Source organism: Manacus vitellinus, unplaced genomic scaffold (assembly GCF_001715985.3).
Source record: "Manacus vitellinus isolate BGI_N305 unplaced genomic scaffold, ASM171598v3 scaffold_0_pilon, whole genome shotgun sequence".
Lineage (NCBI taxonomy): Eukaryota > Metazoa > Chordata > Aves > Passeriformes > Pipridae > Manacus > Manacus vitellinus.
The window spans coordinates 57,170,916-57,188,691 of record NW_021938789.1 but is presented as its reverse complement, the minus strand read 5'-3'; the positions used below and the strand labels follow the sequence as shown (position 1 = coordinate 57,188,691).

Below are 17,776 nucleotides of genomic sequence, written 5' to 3'. Positions count from 1 at the left end.
TTTCACAATGCTCTAGGATTTTTAAAAAGGCCCATCTTTTATTAAGCTAGATGACCTTACTGCATTTTGGTTGTAGATGGGATGAATTCTGCCTGAAATGGCTGTGCCATATGCATGAGACTCGATCTTACACTGTTAGTAATCTGATAGTGCTTTGTAGAGTGAAGTAGTAGTCTATCTGCAGGGAGAAAAGAAGGTCTAAATGAATTCACTTACAAGCCTGAAATCTTTGTTTGTATACTTTGTTTGCATCTCAGTGCTGTGTAGGAAGAACATTGAAAAATCACCACCAAAACTCTGGATAAGAGAAGAATTTCATTCAATTTTCTGTCTTTTTTATCCTTTCTCATTTGGCTTCTGGAAGTGGCTGTTCAGGATTAAATGTCTGGAAGTATATTTTTGGCATAGAAGACCTCTATGTGTTGACTTTCAATGTACAAATCTTTGAGACTGCCAGTCTTGCCTTCTGGGGAAATGTTACATAATTGAAGTGTCACATAAAGTGTGTTGCTTTTTGACTGAATCCCTTTAATGTCTTTGGTATTTCCCTCTTTTATTTCTGAAGTTCCTTCATTTCATGTCATAAATAACACTGACCTTGCTGAATCCCTGCCCGTGGATCGCTTGGAGACTGGGTGAGCAGGAAAAAAAAGAGAAGTGAGAGATTTATTCAAACTTGACATTAACGGGAGCAAGTGGCATTTAGAGGCATTGCCCTTAGTAGTAGGAACCCCAAAACATTTTCGAGAATCACGAAACTGAAGTTCCACTAGAAAAGCAGAATCAGGAAAATTAGCAGGCAAGACCGAAGGTTAAGGGTGCTGCTGTCTCATGACACAGAGATTTAAACACCCGAGCACACAGACAGCAGCACTGTCACTGCTAAATGTGTATATAATACTTTGCATTAAAAAAAAAAAAATCCATAGCCTTGTATTCCCTGAACTGTCATCCTTCAGGAATGTGGGCTCTCAGGAAGTCCGTGAACACCTCAGGCAGGCACAGCTTTGATGGAAGGTGACCCCAGGCTCCTTTGCTGCTGCCCTTGCCTTGCATTGCTGCCTGCACTGGTGGTGCCTGATCAGTTGTGCCTCCCAGGCACAACAGAGCTGTGCTCCCACAACTCTGGGGGGTGCAGAATGATGCCATAAAAGCCACAGAACTGTGTTTTTGAGCCTTTTACATTAACTGTCGGAATAACATTGGGGTTTTTTTGCAGCACATTATTGTGAACTTTGTTACATTTCCAAATGAAGTATGAACAGAATATGTATATTCTTCAAGTACTACATGAGAACTAGGTGTTTCCTCTGTGTGGTGATGACCCTTCTCATGAAACCAGGCTGGGTAGCAGATAAGAGTGATGCAGTAATTTCTCATTAGAGCAGAGTACCTCCCCATGGGGCAGGTAATACCATCTTATTTCTTGATTTTGTTTCCAGCCTTTGCTTAGTAAATGTCTTGAGAGCCTCTGAGTAAAGATAATTCCAGGAGAAATGCACTAGAAGTGTTTACAAAGAAAAATGCCTGAAATAAAAATGTTGGCTGATACTTTCACTGAAGGAAGTTACTCTTAGCTTCCCTGGTGGTCCAAATAGTGGTTTTAAGAAACACAATATTTTCTTTGCCCAGTGTAGCATATACCAACCAAAATACAGTGGTGTTTATACCCTGCATATCCTAGTGTGGTCAGAGATATCTCAACTTAATTTGTATTGTGTGTTTTCTTAAGTCTGCATTTCCAGTGCAAATACTTGAAAGGCTAAGAAGCATTAAATGTAAGAATAAAGATTTATTTCCCCGTATCATTCAATTATGAAGCACACAGCTCTATAGAATTTGATAATAGGGACATAAAAATAATGGCATCTTTAAAGAAATATAGAGACCTTACATCTGAAAGGCACATCAGAGCTATAACCATTTTTTCTCATCATGCCCACATGCTTTTGACAGTGGGAAAAGGATGTGCTGAGCAGATGAAGAGGGATTTCTTGGTCTGCAGGGGGAACGTTCTTCAATAATTATAACTCCTTTTAAGTAATTATTTGGAAATAGCATCTCTGAGATGAAACTGTGGAATTATTTTAGCCAGAGCATGTATCTGGCATTGATTCATTCAGGTGCTGTTTAAAGTGGCGTTTTGTGAAGCCTGCAGTTCCACTTTGCTGAAAATGACAACCTGTAAAATGCTGAGATGTACTGCAGGATTTGAAGAAAACATTTTACTCTTACACCTACCAGGATATTTGAGGCCCTGTTCCCTTTCTCCAGGATGTCTGTAACTTCCATACATAATCAATAGGAATTGCTCATATCCTGTGCTGGGAAAATAAGGCCTGTGACCCAGTCTATTAAAACATGTTGTCTAAAGAATGGTGTATAAATAAAAAATAGCCAGCTTTTTCAGTGGTGGTAGATATTTTTCTTCAGTAGGCTTTCCATAGCTGACTTTACATACAAAATGTCCAGTTCTGCATAGTTTTTAGGCAGTGGGGGATTTAACTTTAATTTCATTGTGGGGAGGACTGGCTTTAAGGAGAAAAGGTGTGTGACTTCTGAATGGAAGCACAGACCTTTCCTCCCTGATTGTAAGGTGAGAAAATAAGGTTTATAAGGCATTTGCTTTTTATATAATGTAAATGCACTTCTGAGGTGTTTATATTACTGTTATAGCAAGGTGTGCATTAAAAGGATTTTTAAGAGAAGCTGCATATCCAAGTTCCACGTAGATTTTATAACTGTAAGGTCCTGGAGAATAATTGTTTCTCTGTATTGCATTAAAAAGCATTCCAGTGACTTTCTCCTTGTGAAATCAGGAAAGATAAACACTGTGACTCTATAGAAGTATAAATATTTTTCTCCAAGGCATTTAGACTTTCACATGCTGTTGAGGATTGTTTTTCTTTTTTCTTTTTTTTTTTTTCAGCTGTGAGAAGGCCTGCATATTCAAAACATTTTCAGGCTTGATGTGTAGTTTTAGCTAAGGGTGGGTGTATCTTGCAGAGCTTGAATTTTGGTGAGCAGTGCCAGCTACTTCTGGGTTCACACAGTTCAGTCGTCTGGTTGAAGCCTGAAGAAACACTTCTGTGTTTCATTTGTGGAGTTTTCCTTTTTTTTTTTTTTTCCCCAGCATGTTTTTGTTTCTTCTGTTTCTTGTTTTGAATTAGGCTTTCTGGGCTGAGCTCAAGTTGGAACATCACCTTATGAAAGATCATGTGTGTTCTGTAGTGTGCAGCTCGTGGTGCCTCTCTGGTCCCCCTCCCAGAGCCAAAGGTGACCGGCTCGATAATAAAGGTTAAGGAATTCATTAGTGAGACTGTCCTGTGTGAACAGCAGCGTCTGGTGATCTTGAACTTCCCATCAAATAATCTCATTTCATCGCTCAGGTTACTTTAAGCCCAGATGCAAATGGGAGTTACAGTTGCCAAGGCCGGTATTGGTGACTGCGCTAAATAAACACCCGCACGTAAAACGTCCTTGTGAACCCTTGCTTGGACGTCTGCCCGTGTGGAAAGAAATCCAGGAAAGTTCATATTTTGTAAAATTTTGCTCTCATAATAGCAAAATGTGCTTGAAATTAGACCAGGTAGGTTTACCATCTCTGTTTCACAGAGAGCTTCAGGGAAGCTGGGGTGCCCGTGTAAGAAATCACAGAGTGATTTTTTGCATTTTTCTAATCTGATCTGTTTATTTAAGGATAATTCAAATTTCAGTCAGCATACTCCTCCCAAAAAATAATTTTTCCCTGTCTAATCACCCTCACAGTTTAAAAATCTGTGATTTATTTGTGATTTATTTCTACTTTGAAAAGACTACCTTAAGACTCTGGCTGTTGATTCTAGCTATGCCTTTTCCCATGTAGACAAAGGCCCTCTTATTCAGAGCATGTGTACATAGGTATATGTAGATATATATGTGTATACATATAATAAGTCACCTCCTGGTTCTGTTTTCAATAAAGCTCCTGAAATGCTTCAGGTCTCCCCAAAATGCTTTCTCCATAGCCACAAGCATTTGTGTTATTCTGCTGTTCCTCTCAGTCACTCTTTGCTTCTGCTCATTGTTTCCTGTTTATAAATCCCAGGACTGTACTTTTCTTTGCCACAAGGTTACCCTTGAACTCTACCCTCCTATGGCACTTTTTGTTTTGGTTGGCTATTCTGTCAGACTTTCCAGTTTTCAGTCTCTTTTTTTTTTCTTTTTTTTTTTCTTTTTGTTTGGTCTTTTCTTTCTGCCATGCCTATTTGTTTGCCTAGTTTGGCTCCCTTGTTCCTAGAAACACCACCTTGCTTGTAGGAGTGCGTTAGGAAATGTGTATTGCCGCAGGTGATCCCTGGCAACCCTCCCCTGCCATTCACTTGGCTTTGTTGAGCTGTTTCTTGTAGGAAGCAGCCTCTGTTGTGGTAAATGATTGGGCTGGATTTTCCACAGGAACATTACTAGGTAGGTGTTGGGAGTTACACAAAGCAAATGTAAGAACAAATGTATCAGAAAATATTCCTTATTCTGTGTCGAGTGGAGCCAGCAGGTGGAACGTGTAGACTAGAGCGTGGGTGAGTTGGGGAAACCAGAACCACATTCCCAGCTCTGCTCTTGCTTTTTCTTTGTGACTTGGGTGCCTTGTCCCACTCCCAGCTGGTAATATTTACCATCATTACAGCCACTGGAGAGAGAAGATGATGATGTTACAGCTACAGAGAATAATATCCAGCCTTTCAGTGGGGTCAAAATCAATTGTTTCTAGAAAGGGCCAAATCCAAAAAGATCATAGAATCATAGAATGGTTTGGGTTGGAAAGAGCCTTAAGGATCAGGATCATCTAGTTACAACCCTCCTGCCATAGGCAAGGACACTTTATACTAGACCAGGTTGCTCAGAGTCCCATCCAACCTGGCCTTGAGCACTTCCAGGAATGGGGCATACACAACTTCTCTGGGCAACCTGTGCCAGTGCCTCACCACAGTCCATGGTGCCAACCAGATTAGGTCAGCTTGCTGATGCTGCTAAAGTCTGGATAAGAGAGGGAGCTCAGTGCCTGTGATGGTAAAGAGAGAATTTTAGCTGCTTCCACACATTCTTTTGCTATATGAGGCAGGACCCAGGTTGGTTATTTACTTAGACTGAACAGCAGCAGACAAGGTTAAATCATCATTACACTAGACTACAGAGCTGACAGTCAAATCAATCATTCAGGGGAATATTAGCTAACACCAAGACAGCTCACTTGGGCAAAAGAAACCCTGGACAAAACAAAAATCTAGCTAAGCAAACCCTCACCACTCCAAACCAGCATTTTTAGGTGGCTTGTTCTCAGTTTTGTCTCAATTGTTCTTAATTCTGTCTTGTTCCTGTTATTCTGTCTTGTTTTTATCATATATACCTACCTGTTGCTAAATTTTGTGTGTAGCTAACCCTGACACCATAGTTAAAAAGGAATTTATTGCTTCCCAGACCTTTTCCATGATGTGAAGAGAGGCCCTGGCAGTTATATTTTACTCTAAAAGCTCTCACTTTCTCTGAAGTTGATATGCTTAAAAATTATTTTGACCTGTCTGCATTCGTGGAGGTAATTTAGCTATGTCAGTGTGCTCATCATGTAGGAAAGACCTAACATCTATCTTCTGCCTGATTCTTTTTTTTTTCTTTAATTAGACATTTTAAGTGTTGTTTACCCTAAGGGATTGTAGGGACAGCTGGAGAATTGCAAAGCTGACAGTGTTAGAGGCTAATAAAAAAAAACTTGATTTCTTGAGAAAGGAGATAAACTTTATTACCCAAATAATATATTTTTGCCCTGATTTTTGTCTGATTTATGCTGATATTGCCTTTTTTCTTTCAGTGTATAGAATAGGACCCCAGTTTTAAGCACCCTGTGACTACAATGTGCAAAAATGAAGGCCAAAGATTGAGCAGCTCTGTCCCATCCTTAGGATGGGAGGTTTTCCTGACAAGGCTCTTGAGCAAACAAGATTTCTCCAAGAAAAACAAGAGAGACTTTATTATTCCTTTTTATGTCTGAGGTGAAATTAACTAGGACAGGGCCCCCCCTATTTTGAAGTATTTGCTTGATTTTTGTTTCTTTGTTTAATTCAGGGAGTCACTGGCATTTGGGGGTTAAATAGCTCATAAACAGAGGCTATGAACATGCCCCCCTAGTTGCAGTATGGCCTTGACCAGGCTGGGAGCAGTGAAAAAACCTTTTGTGACTGAGTTGGGTGACATCTGGGGGGAAACAGCTGACACTGAGCTGCATGATTCCCTTTCTTTCCTTCCTCTACTTCTCTTGCCTCAGCATGCAGGGGGTGACTTCTTTCTCATTTCCCCCCTCCCGACCAGGGAGGCATGTGGTGCTGGTTGCCTGCTTTGCAGGGAAGATGTGGGGCTGTTGCTGGAGTGTGTGTTTTTCCAAGAGCTGGGAAGGCATAAAGAAAAGGGTTACTTGAACTAATTCCAATATTCCTTTGTAGTTTTCTGAATAATTTTGTTATCACTGATTAAAGACAAATGAGGGCTGATGCCACATGAAAACTCGACTGCTGCTTTTGCAGTAGGTAAAAAGACTTGTGGCCTCAGTCATCCCTGTGACAATAACAGGAGGTGACAAATAAGGTATTTCAGGCTTGTGGCCACAACTTACAGTGAGCACAAATGACTGAAGCCTCTTTTCTTCCTGGAAAAGTCTTTAAGATGGCAGCAACTAGAAAAAATGTTTGCAAACATGCTACTAATAATCGAATCAAACTCTAATAATCAAACCTATCCAACCTCTATATGGAAAAGTATGTTCAAAGATATGGAATGGCTTCCACATGAGGAGTGGCTGAGTAAGGCAGGGGTCACTCAGCTTGGAAAAGAGATGACTAACGACACATATTTTAGAGGTCTAGAAAACTCTCATAAAAATCTAATGGCACTGAGGGATGCTCGGTGTTGGAGGGTTTGGAAGTGTGTCATTGATACTCTGCCTCAGATTTGGCTTATTTCATTATGCTGATGTGTTCCTTGCCTACTGCCTGCGATTCAGCTTATTTGTCCTTTTCATTTGGTTTTTTTCCCCTCTTTTCTTTCTTTAGCTCCATTTTAGTTCATTGTTCTTATCAGTGATTTTTAATCCCATCCCCCTGCACAGAGTGATAAAAGCAGTTAGTGTTTTTGCATCTCTGGCAAAGTTTTACCTGAGTAAGGAAGGAGGAAATTCCCTGAAGTAATTTTACGAAGTTTCCAGATTGCTGCTCTGAACCTGTTTCTTGCTCAGCTAGTTCAGGGTCACTTGAACTGGAACATGCCCAGCAATGTGGCTTAAAATCACACCAGATGTGCTGTGCTGTTCTCTAGCTCTTTACTCTTTCAGTCGTCTGTGCTTTTTGAACCACAAACCATTCCAGCCCACGCAGAGCCACTAGAGTTGTGTGTGGCTTCAGCCAGAGTTGTGTTAATCTCCTGGTTTGGGGATTTTCATTCATCTGCTCTGGAGAAAAGCAGATGTCCTGTAAGGCTTCTCTGACTGCCAGGTTTGATGGTGCAGGAGGAGGATGTGCACAGTGCTGCCTCTCCAAGCAGCAGACAGCGTCACCACATCCCCTTTTCTCCAGTCTGCAGCCCGTTGTATCCCATCCTTGGGTCAGTGTGGAAGCTGCAGCACCTTTGAAGCTGGTTGGACTTGCTCTGGGAACTGACTGATGTAGTTCCAGTGTTAGGGACCAGTGATGAGAACAGTGATTAAGAAACCCCCATCTGGTCCCTGTCCATTTCCTTCAGTGAAGAGTTTTCAACCAGAGTTGTAGATTAAGCCTCATGGGCTTAAAGGGGTGCTTAAAAGCTGTGTTAAAAGTGTTTGAAGCATCACTTTGGAACTTGGGCATTTCAGTTGAAATTGTATTTCTGCATGCATGTCCTTCTCTTCCTCTCTTTTTTTCCTGTTTTTATAGCTTGGAGAGTTCCTAATGATTCTTTACTCTTCAGGGTCAAACATTGTTTATTTTGCATATGGCACTAATATTTTTTTAACACTTTCTTTCATATTATGAGTAAACATGCAAGATTTGTCAGTACATGAAAAAAAAATCACTGATTCTGTCTCTAAGTTTAGATTAAAAACTGCACAATAATGCATTTAATATTAATGATTAATCTGCATCATAATTGCAACATTTTTTCTGTGTGTAGTCTCATGCTTACTTCCTAATTTTCTGTGTGTTTCCAATATTCTTTGTCCATGAAGTTTGCTAAACACAAACAGTACATAACTCTATTAGCAGGTCATTAAATAACATCATTCCATGTATGTTATTTAATTATGCAAACAACAGCTTTGGTTACCTACAGCGCCATTTAATTGTTTCCCCTCCTTTTATCTTTGAGGATTCCATGCATCTTTGCACACTTGTAGGTTGCACTTCAAATGAACATGTTCATGTTTTGTCAAGGTGTGGGATTAGAGTTTGGGAGGAGGAATTTCAGGTCCCTGAAACTGTACATATTCACTCCCATTCTAAGAGCACCAGGCACAGTCACTGGTTTGTGTTTGCATTGTACTCTCTCCTGACTACATAAGATACTATTTAAGACATATTTTCTTTTGGCACAATTCCACTGAAGATAGCAAAGCAGCTTCTGCTTTAGGCAGTGGGTGTGTTTTGCCACAACTCTGAAAAGGTTGTGTTTTACTAATAAATTATCCCCGTAGCATGTTTTGCTCTGAGTTGGAGCGTATCTGAGCTGTAAGACCTGCATGAAGGAGTCTGGGTGGCCACCTTCTACATGAAAAAAATCATAAAGCATCCCAGTGCAAAGTCCAGAACAGAGAACAAGTGGCAGAAGCTACCAGCAGTATATATATATGGTTGAGAAATCGAGGGAAATTTCTAGAGCAGTATTCAGTACAAAGGATTAGCAGTTATAATGAAGTACTATCCTGGTTAAGCTAACAGAGTCTCGACAATTTATGCCTTGGGTTGGGTTGGGATCTGAGAAAACCTCTTATGGAACCACCTGTTTTCTGTATTTCAGTGTGAATAAGATCACTGTGTTGCTTCATTAGCATTGGTTACTTCAGCAGACTGATGAGCTGACACTGTGGGAAGGAAGCCCAGCAAAGATGCAACTATCATGCTGAATTTGATTTTGTGAGCTTTGTAGCTGTTTACTTCTTTTTCCTTCGCTGCAGTTGCTGCGTAAAATTTAGAGAAAGTCAATATGTTCTGAGCTCTTCCAGCCTTTGCGAGATCAGCATTGATTACAAAAACGTGAACAGAAATTTCTTTGTCCCTAAGCAGTGATAAACAGTGGCTGAAGCTGCTTTTCACAGAAAAGATCACAGTCAGATGCATCTTGCCGCTCCCGGTTTTAGCATCAAAAGAAATGAACCAAGAACAGCTCTGCTGGAGGTTGTTGTTGTCCATTTCAGGATAGAATAGCAATATGTTATATCCCTTACTTAAATATTGTAGTCAGTCGTTCACATGAGTGCATCTTTTTTGTCTACATGTCACTACTACTTATCCTAGTAGATATTTGTGCTTCTGGAATGAAATGAGTTTCATGACAATAACGTTGTCTAAAGAAAAAAAACCATAGTTTGCATAAAAGAATTTCCTTCTTTTGCAAGTGGGAAAAGTGCTGTAGGGAAAAGGTGTCGCTCCTCTCTCCATGGCTGCCTCATTTGCCTTTTAAAGGAAAACTGATTTATAGTTCAATGTTTTGGAAGATGGGCAGAGGACCAAGGCCTGTGCTAGCGGTGCCAAGGAGAAGCGGGAAATGAGGGAGAGGGTGAGTTGAAGGAAGTATCTCTCTGCTTTATAACAGAGAAAGAAAACAATTTGGAAATGTGGGTGGGAGGAGATGAAAGCACCTACGTCATTGCCAAGCAAGGGCTCTAGAGTTAAAAAAAAATAGAGTATATGGTGAAATCTTGTGTTCTGATAGCTTTAGTATCTTGATATCTACAAACACAGGGCTATGTGCTGCTATGCTGTCTTTGCTTCTGGCCTTCCCCTGCATTTTTTTTTTCCTCTCAGGCTGGATACCCTGGAAGGGGATTAGCTCTGTATGCCTGGTGTGTCTCAATTTTAGCAGTGAGAACAGAAAACGGTCACATTCATGCTTTCCTTTTTTTCTGGCAGCTCTCCTCCTCCACCTCACAGGGTGCAAGGGCAGAGGGGCTGCTGTGTAGGGGTACCTAGGGGCTGGCACTGCCTGTGGGCTCCAAACTGGGTGGGTAAAGATTTCTACATCCTGCTCTGCAACCTTTCCACACTGTAGGGTGAAATCCTGCCCCCAACTTCACCAATCCCTCGCCCTTGGTGACAGTAACACCTTTCTGAAAGGGGTACTGAGAGAAGAGGTGGATGGGCCCATCTGCAGGACCCAGGTGTGATGTTCAGCACAGGGGGTGATGGATGTCCCTCCAGGTCAGCTAGAACACATCACATCTTTCTTTCCTCTGCTTTACACTATGTTCACGCCCCTGTGGTGGAACCCAAACACTTGATGCTCACAAATATGGTACAGAGCTCTGAGCCACCAACCCACCCTTCTGCCTCCACACTGGAGATGCAAGGACCCTTCTGCCTTGGGTCAAACCCTCACTGGGGCTTTCAGAAGCAAGAGGCACTGACTGTCTCAGCCCCAGTCCTTTCTTGTTCATCATTAGTCACAGAAATAGGTATGATTTCCCCACTCTGGCTCATAGAGGGATTTTTTGGCATAATCAGACCTGTTGTTTTGGTGTCATGACTTCACTTAACCCTTATCCTCTCCAGGGGAATTGAAACTTTCAGTTTCCAGTTAGTGTCAAAACAAATCTGTACTTGGAGACCAGAAGTCCATCTGTCCCAGTTGGGTTTTTCTTGTAATGGCAAACAGCAGTTCCTTGGAGAATAGAATAAGCACAGGGTGAACATTTAATCTTGCCTCCCCAGAATGGCTATCCCAGCCTCCAGCAGTGTGTGGTTCCCGGGTGTTTTTCATCCTTATTGCTCTCTGATGTTTTGAACACCTAGATCCCGTGTTTTAACCACTTATTTTCTCATGTAACACCTTTCCTATTTTATTCAGAGCCACCTTTTTGGCTTAAGAGTCTTAATTGAGGAACCTCGCTGAAAAACTTTGGACAACCTGATCTATAGCTGCCCCTATCTGTTATGAAACCTCATTAGCAATTGGGATCCTTTCTAGCCCTCTGGCACTGAGACAGTTTGTGCAAAAGATTATAGATGACAGTCTGTGGTCACTTCACCTATGATACATGATGTGTTGACTATGTATTACTGTCACTTACTGTGTATTGCTCTTTCCTTGCCAATTTTTTTTCAGTAGTATCATTTATTGATACTTCAATTTGAGACCAATGCTGCAAATGCCCATTAGAGAAGAGGGAACACTCCTTTTACCCAGTTTGATTTCTTACTGTAATGCTTCCCAGTTTGCCTACATAAGTGTCTAGGATGTTGTTTAAACACTGTTAGGCTCCTTCTTCCCTGAAATGGATGAAGCTCAGAAATCAGGTTTTCTAAAATGTTGCTTTGATTTTCAACTGTAATTTTTGAGTTCATAAAAATGTAATCTAGGCCTATGTTGTTTGGTTGGTTTTTTAAGGAGAATAACAGGTATCAGCTGATATTCTGATCAATTTATAATTGCACCATATAGAATAGAACTGAGATTGAACTCTCAGTGGATAGTCTTAAAGTCTTAAAGACTTGGAACCCTTGTTGCAACTATGAAGATATAGTAGTTCAAAGCCAGGTTGGATGGGGCCCTGAGGAACTTGGTTAATGAATGGCAAGCCTGGGAGTTGGAACTACGTGATCTTAACCCAAACCACTCTATGATTCTATGATTCAATGATAGTAGAACAATTGATACGGTATTAAAATTCAATTGAAATGCCATCTGATTAACCTCTATATCATTTCCCATGTAACTTCATTGTAAAGCAAGGAAGCAATAAAGCAATACTGTTTTCAAAGACAACAAGATCTATAGGAAAAGGGAGTCTCTTCTAACAACCAAGCAGACCATTCTTAGCTATAGCTTAGACAGTCACAACTACAGCACCATCACCATGGACTCCTTTTCATTCTCTTCAGTAATAATTTTTCAACTGAGCTGCTGTTCTGGAGGGGGGGGAATATTCTCTAAAAAATATCCGTGCTCTGCTCCGAATTAGCTTTGAAATGTTGCCCATCATCCAGATCATAGCATAAAATCCATTCACAGGGATGCAGGAAGCAACAGGAGCTACAGCAGGAGAGCACTGGTGTGGTTGGCAGCACAGTGAGTCCTTGTGCAGAGCAAGTGCTGCTGAGCTCACAGGAAGCACCACCACCGCTGCTGGCAGCACCCACGGAGCACAGGCTGAGCCTGGAGTTGAGGATCCGGAGCTGGGCATGGGTGGGATGTCAAATCATTCAGACTTGTGCTTGTTTTGCTTTCTTACAGTAGCTGCTGGTTAGTGAAGTAGATTCTTAAAAATGAAATTATTTCTTTGAGAAGGAAAAGAAGAGTTGCTTAGGTTCTTGAACCTTCCTGTAAGGTTTCTGTTCCTGGGCTCTGAGCAGGACTGAACACTCTCAGGGCAGTTTCTGAACTCTAAAATACTGTTTGAATTTTCACTTACAAACTCTGTAAAAGGAAGCGCTTTAGTGCTTGATTTTGATCTACAACATAAGAGAAATCTTCATTTATATCTTGATGTGATATCTTAGACAAGACTCTATATGCCTCTCAAATTGGAATTCTATTCAAATAATTCAATGAATTTCTCTGACTGAGTTCTGGCTGTTGCCAAGCGTGAGGAATTAAACTGTCTATTCTAAGATGTGTCAGAAACATCACTTTTTAGAGCCACCATCAAAAACTGACAAAAGATTAAAGCAGCAGCCCACTACTGCTGGGCCTGACTGCTAATGAGGAGAGGACTGTGTTCAGTGTCATCCTTGAAACTCTCAGAACAGAATCAAGAAATATCACAAGTTTGTAAGCACAGCCTGCAGCCAAGGTGTAGAATTTATGTGTATCTTCTGGATGTAAAATGTGCTCATTTCTTGTAAAAAAAGCCACTGTTACTGAACTAAAGTATTTTTCTCTGTCACCAGAGAATAGATTGTTACCCTTGAAGTTTGCAAATTTTGCATAAAAGCAGTACTACCTGACACGTATTTCCATAGCCAAGTACTGTGTGGAGAGGGAAGGTTTGGAGAGGGTCTTCCAGGTCTTTTTCCAAAGTGCACATCTATAGCCGTTGAAAGCCCTCTGATTTCGTTGCTGTGTCAGAGGGTGGCTGACACCTGCTGTAGTCTTGCTCTCCATCTCCCCTGTTAATTCCAGAGCCACTCTTTGTAAGTGAACCAAGTAGCCACAGCTTGGTGCAGCTGTTGTGCCACTGGCAGATGAGCCACAGAACCACACGTTTGGCCCAGTGACTGGAAAACAAGCCAAACCTGGACACAGCTCTCCAGCCTGACCCCTCTGGAGCCAGCAATGGCAGGACCAGTCCTGCACCCACTGATGGATGTGCCAATGTCCCTGGATGCAGAACCCAGAAGTGGAATAGCTACCTGAAGACTGCACATTTTCTCCACCCAGAAATATTTGATTAGGCAAATACACTTCAACAAGTTAAAATTACGTAAATCATCCCAAATGCCTGTAAGTTCTACCTTACTTGTTTGGTTATTGGCTCATAAGGAGGGAGCACTGATATGTTAAATGTTTCTTAAGCCAAAAAAAGAAGAAAAGAAAAAAAATCCATTCACTGCAGCCTGAATACCTTTGATTTATGAATCTCTGATTCATCTTGACAGCTACTTAAAAATTCATGTCAAACTCTACATTAATCTTGGCCAGAAAAAGAAAAGAAACGTGTTAGGGAACCAGAGGGCCACAAAATGCAGTTCCCACTGTGGGTGTGTTTAATGAAAGGCATCGATAGCATTTACCTCGCCAGAGAATCATCAGCACGTGTTACCAGATACTTTCTCTTTTTGGACTCTGTTGAACAAATGTGTACTTGGGCATAAAAATGAATCTCTAACACTGATGTCTCATGGCATTATTTCCCTTCTTTAATTTGTATGCTTTTAATGTATGTTAGAGCTTCTCGTATGAAACTAAGATAATACAAACTTTTTTTTATATAAGGGAGAAAAGACAAATCTATTACTTTTTTAAAATTTCTTTTCATCCCAGTATTGAGCATAGATGAGATTAAAAACATAGCTTGATGATATGATTGATAAATAGCATTCTCTATAATGCCTTGGAAAAATGATCATAAACTTAGTAAAATGCCTGAAATTGATATACTCCAGTAAATAAAAGCAGCTGCTTTCCTCTTGCAATGACTGTGTCTTCTGCTTTGCATTCCGAAATGCAGTTTTATTTAGTATATATCCATGGCAATTTGCTTTGTGTCCTGTGTGTTTTAAAGGATCTTAAAAGGCCCTAAGCTCAAGGTGGCAGAGGCTGGGAGGCCCACTCCCTGTCAGAGGTGAGGAGGACAGAGCAGAGAAGGGAGGCGTGTGGCTGCACTCCTGTTCAGAGCCAGTTATGTTTCCACCATGAACTACAGCCAGAAAGCTGCACTGTTGCTTAATCAGAAAGGGCAGGTGATGAAAAACAGGAACGAGGTTAAATCTGTGCAGGAGATCACGCAGTTTTTTCTCCCTCTTTTTAATTACTTTGCTCTTAGACAAAGGTAGGATGTTACTGTGGGGTGCTTGTTTTAGTATTACAAAAATACCAATTTCAGAATTGAGCAAATGAATATGATTATTTACTTGCAGCATCTCACATCTCCAGAAATATATTAAAGCTATATTAACCATAATTAAACACAATTAAACATGTTGTTAAAGTTTTTCAAGAAATGCAGATTCGAGATAATTAAACAGTTTAGATAGTACTTATATTTTCTACTGAAAAAGGGTTTTTCTGTGTCTCCATTTTTAAAGACTATCAGGTAATATTCATACAGTGTCCCAAACTGTATTGAAGATGATGTTAAAGTCTGTACTGGACAAGTCAGTGGGTCTGAATGGTGGGTTTTAAGAACAGTTGAAAAAATTCATTTCAGTATTTTTGGCTGCAGAATTTTTCACTGTGGTTTCTTTTTGGGTATGTGTGAGGTTGTTGCTTTTGTATTCTTGTAGAGTGAACTTAAAATTTTTATTTCCTTTGAAGAAGGGAAAAGAACAAAGGAACCCATGTGGACAGCTAAGCACTGCTCCAGACAATTTGTCTTATTGACTGCAGGAAAATTACTGGCGTGGCACCAGTGCCCTTCTCAGCCACTTTGAGACTTGGCAAATTCTCCCTAAGCTGTTAGGGTAATGTTTGCATTAGCCTTTTGTAATAAACAGGGATCAAAAGAGTTGCAAGCTACTGTAAAGGTGGGCTCTTGCTAGAAAAAAAAATAAAGGTAAATAGCTGAAAATTATTAATCCTTTATGCAAAATTATCAGCAGAAAGGTAAAGTTTCTGACCGTGGATATCTAAAACTGTTGACTTGGCCAGACTATTGATTTCCCCCTATTCATTGACAGACCTGTTCATAATCAGGAAAGTGTTACGGTGGAAAGTCTCACAAGAGGAAGAGTGGTGGTGTTTGCACTTCTACTCCAAGACTTGAGAGAGGAGGGTTCAGTTCCCAGCTTTGCAGCAGGTTTTGTGTGTGAGTAGCAGCAGTCTGTCACAGCTATTTCAGTACCTCCAGGCACCCAGCAGAATTTTATAGTTTCCCCCACAATTAGTGTTTTCTACTGAACACCACCCCTGTCTGCTTTTGTATATCCTAAGTCCTGCTAATCACCTCCTGATCTATAGCATCCAAATACATTTTTAAAATCTGGTTTCTACCTCACAGGGGTTTTAGTGAAGAAATGTCTGAGCTGGGCCATGAAGACTAGAACACAGTGCTGCCCTGGTGAAGCTCATGTTGGATACCAGCTTGGAGGGAGGGGGATGCTGCTGGAAATGAAGATCTCCCTCTCACAACCTCCATTTGTGGCTGAGTGATCCCTTCCCACCTCCACAAATGTCCCGACACAGGCAGAGCTTTCTCCTCCTGCCACAGTCAAAATACAGATAGCCATGGGATTAACAACATGCTGGCTGATTTCCTGGAATTTCAGCTGAAATTCTGAAATCCCACCCCAGCATTGCTCTCTGGCTTCAGACACCCCCAGTTTGTAGCTTTCCAAGTGCCAGTTTGTGATCAGTTAATATGCTGTTGTTTCTAGCATGTTTCTACATTACGATACATCCTGTTTGTCCTTAGCTGCTTTGTGCAGTTCAGGATTTGACTATTGCAAAACACAGTTTAGGTGTAAAAATAGTCTACATGCTTGTTTCATGAAGTAAAAGAACAGAATATCCCTAATATTAAACCATGAACTAGAGATAGTTTATTTGTAAGGCCGGAAAAAGCATTTAACGACCTGCTAAATCCCAAATCGTTTCATACTATGTATTTCATGGACACGGGGGACATAAAATTATGAAAAGAAAATTGTTTCAGCAATGTGTGACGCAAGTAAAGTCAAACAGCGCTGCATGGAAAGGAAAACTGGTGCAGAGTCGAGGATAGATTGGTGGAGGGCCCTGTTCACAGGGTCATGGCTTTAGAAGGCTTGGCAAGACTGTAGGAAGTCCTTGCTTCATCCCATTAGTGGGATTTTGCTGCCTCAGCTGCGCTGACTTCCATCCTTGTTGGGGCCATGCTGCAAACTGTGTCAGAGGTTTATCTGGGCTGCAATAGCATTTTCTTTGTGGAATTAAACAGGGCTCTTGACTTTAAACTTGTATCAGTTGGAGAGTCCAGCTCCCAGCAAGGGCTCCCAAATGTCTGTGTGGGCTCGGGCTGTGGGGAGCTGCTGGGGACACGCTGAGCTTCTTTTGCCCCTGCAGCTTTCTCCTGTTGCCAGCCTGGGGTGAGGGCAGTGATGCTTTGGTGTGCTCAGGTTGTGAAACCGTGTGGGAATCTGTGATTGAAAGTATTTCTGATCTGAATGCAGAGTTTGGAGGGGGCTTCTCTGACAGACTCATGACCCTGCAAAGTGGCCTGTGATAAATGTGTATGGAATGTTGGATGCAGCACAGCTCCCTTTCTGCAGTGTTTACAGCAATATCATCTTGATAAGCCTCAGTAGTGCTAGAAATCTGTGTTTATGTCAACCCATAAAACACATTTTAGGTATCTCACCAAGACTAGTGTATAGAAACACACTGTGTAATGGTTTAGGTTGAAACCTTCACCAGATCCATCTTCTGACTTCCTTCTTGGTAAGCACGAGGGGAGAGCAGAAGAAAGCACAGCTTTCTTGTTACTGTTTTGACAAATTTAGACAAGTTAGAGGTCCAGGCAATCACCAACTGTATGAAGTTTAACAAGTGCAGGTGGCAGACTCTGTACCTGGGATGGGACAACCCTGACTGTGTATAGACTGGGGAATGAGAGGCTGGAAAGCAGTGCCACAGCAAGAGACCTGAGGGTCCTGGTTGATGGCAAGTTAAATATAAGTCAGCAGAGCCCTGGCAGCCAGGAGGGCCAACCATGTCCTGGGGGGCATCAGGCAAAGCATCACCAGCCAGTCGAGGGACAGGATTGTCCTGTTCTGCTCTGCACTGGGGCCACCTAACCTCGGATATTGTGGCAGCTTTGGGCACCACAATATAAGAAAGATATTAAGCTATTAGAGAGTGTTTACAGGAGAGAAACAAGGATGGTGAAGGGCCTTGAGGAGAAGCCGTGTGAGGAGCAGCTGAGGGCACT

The 17,776-nt window shown here is 41.4% G+C and overlaps 1 protein-coding gene across 1 annotated transcript in view; it reads left to right on the top strand.

Moving 5' to 3' along the window:
- The window catches only part of RNF150 (ring finger protein 150), an 88,774-nt gene that overhangs the window by 19,882 nt on the left and 51,116 nt on the right, over nucleotides 1–17,776 (top strand). The window lies entirely within an intron of this gene.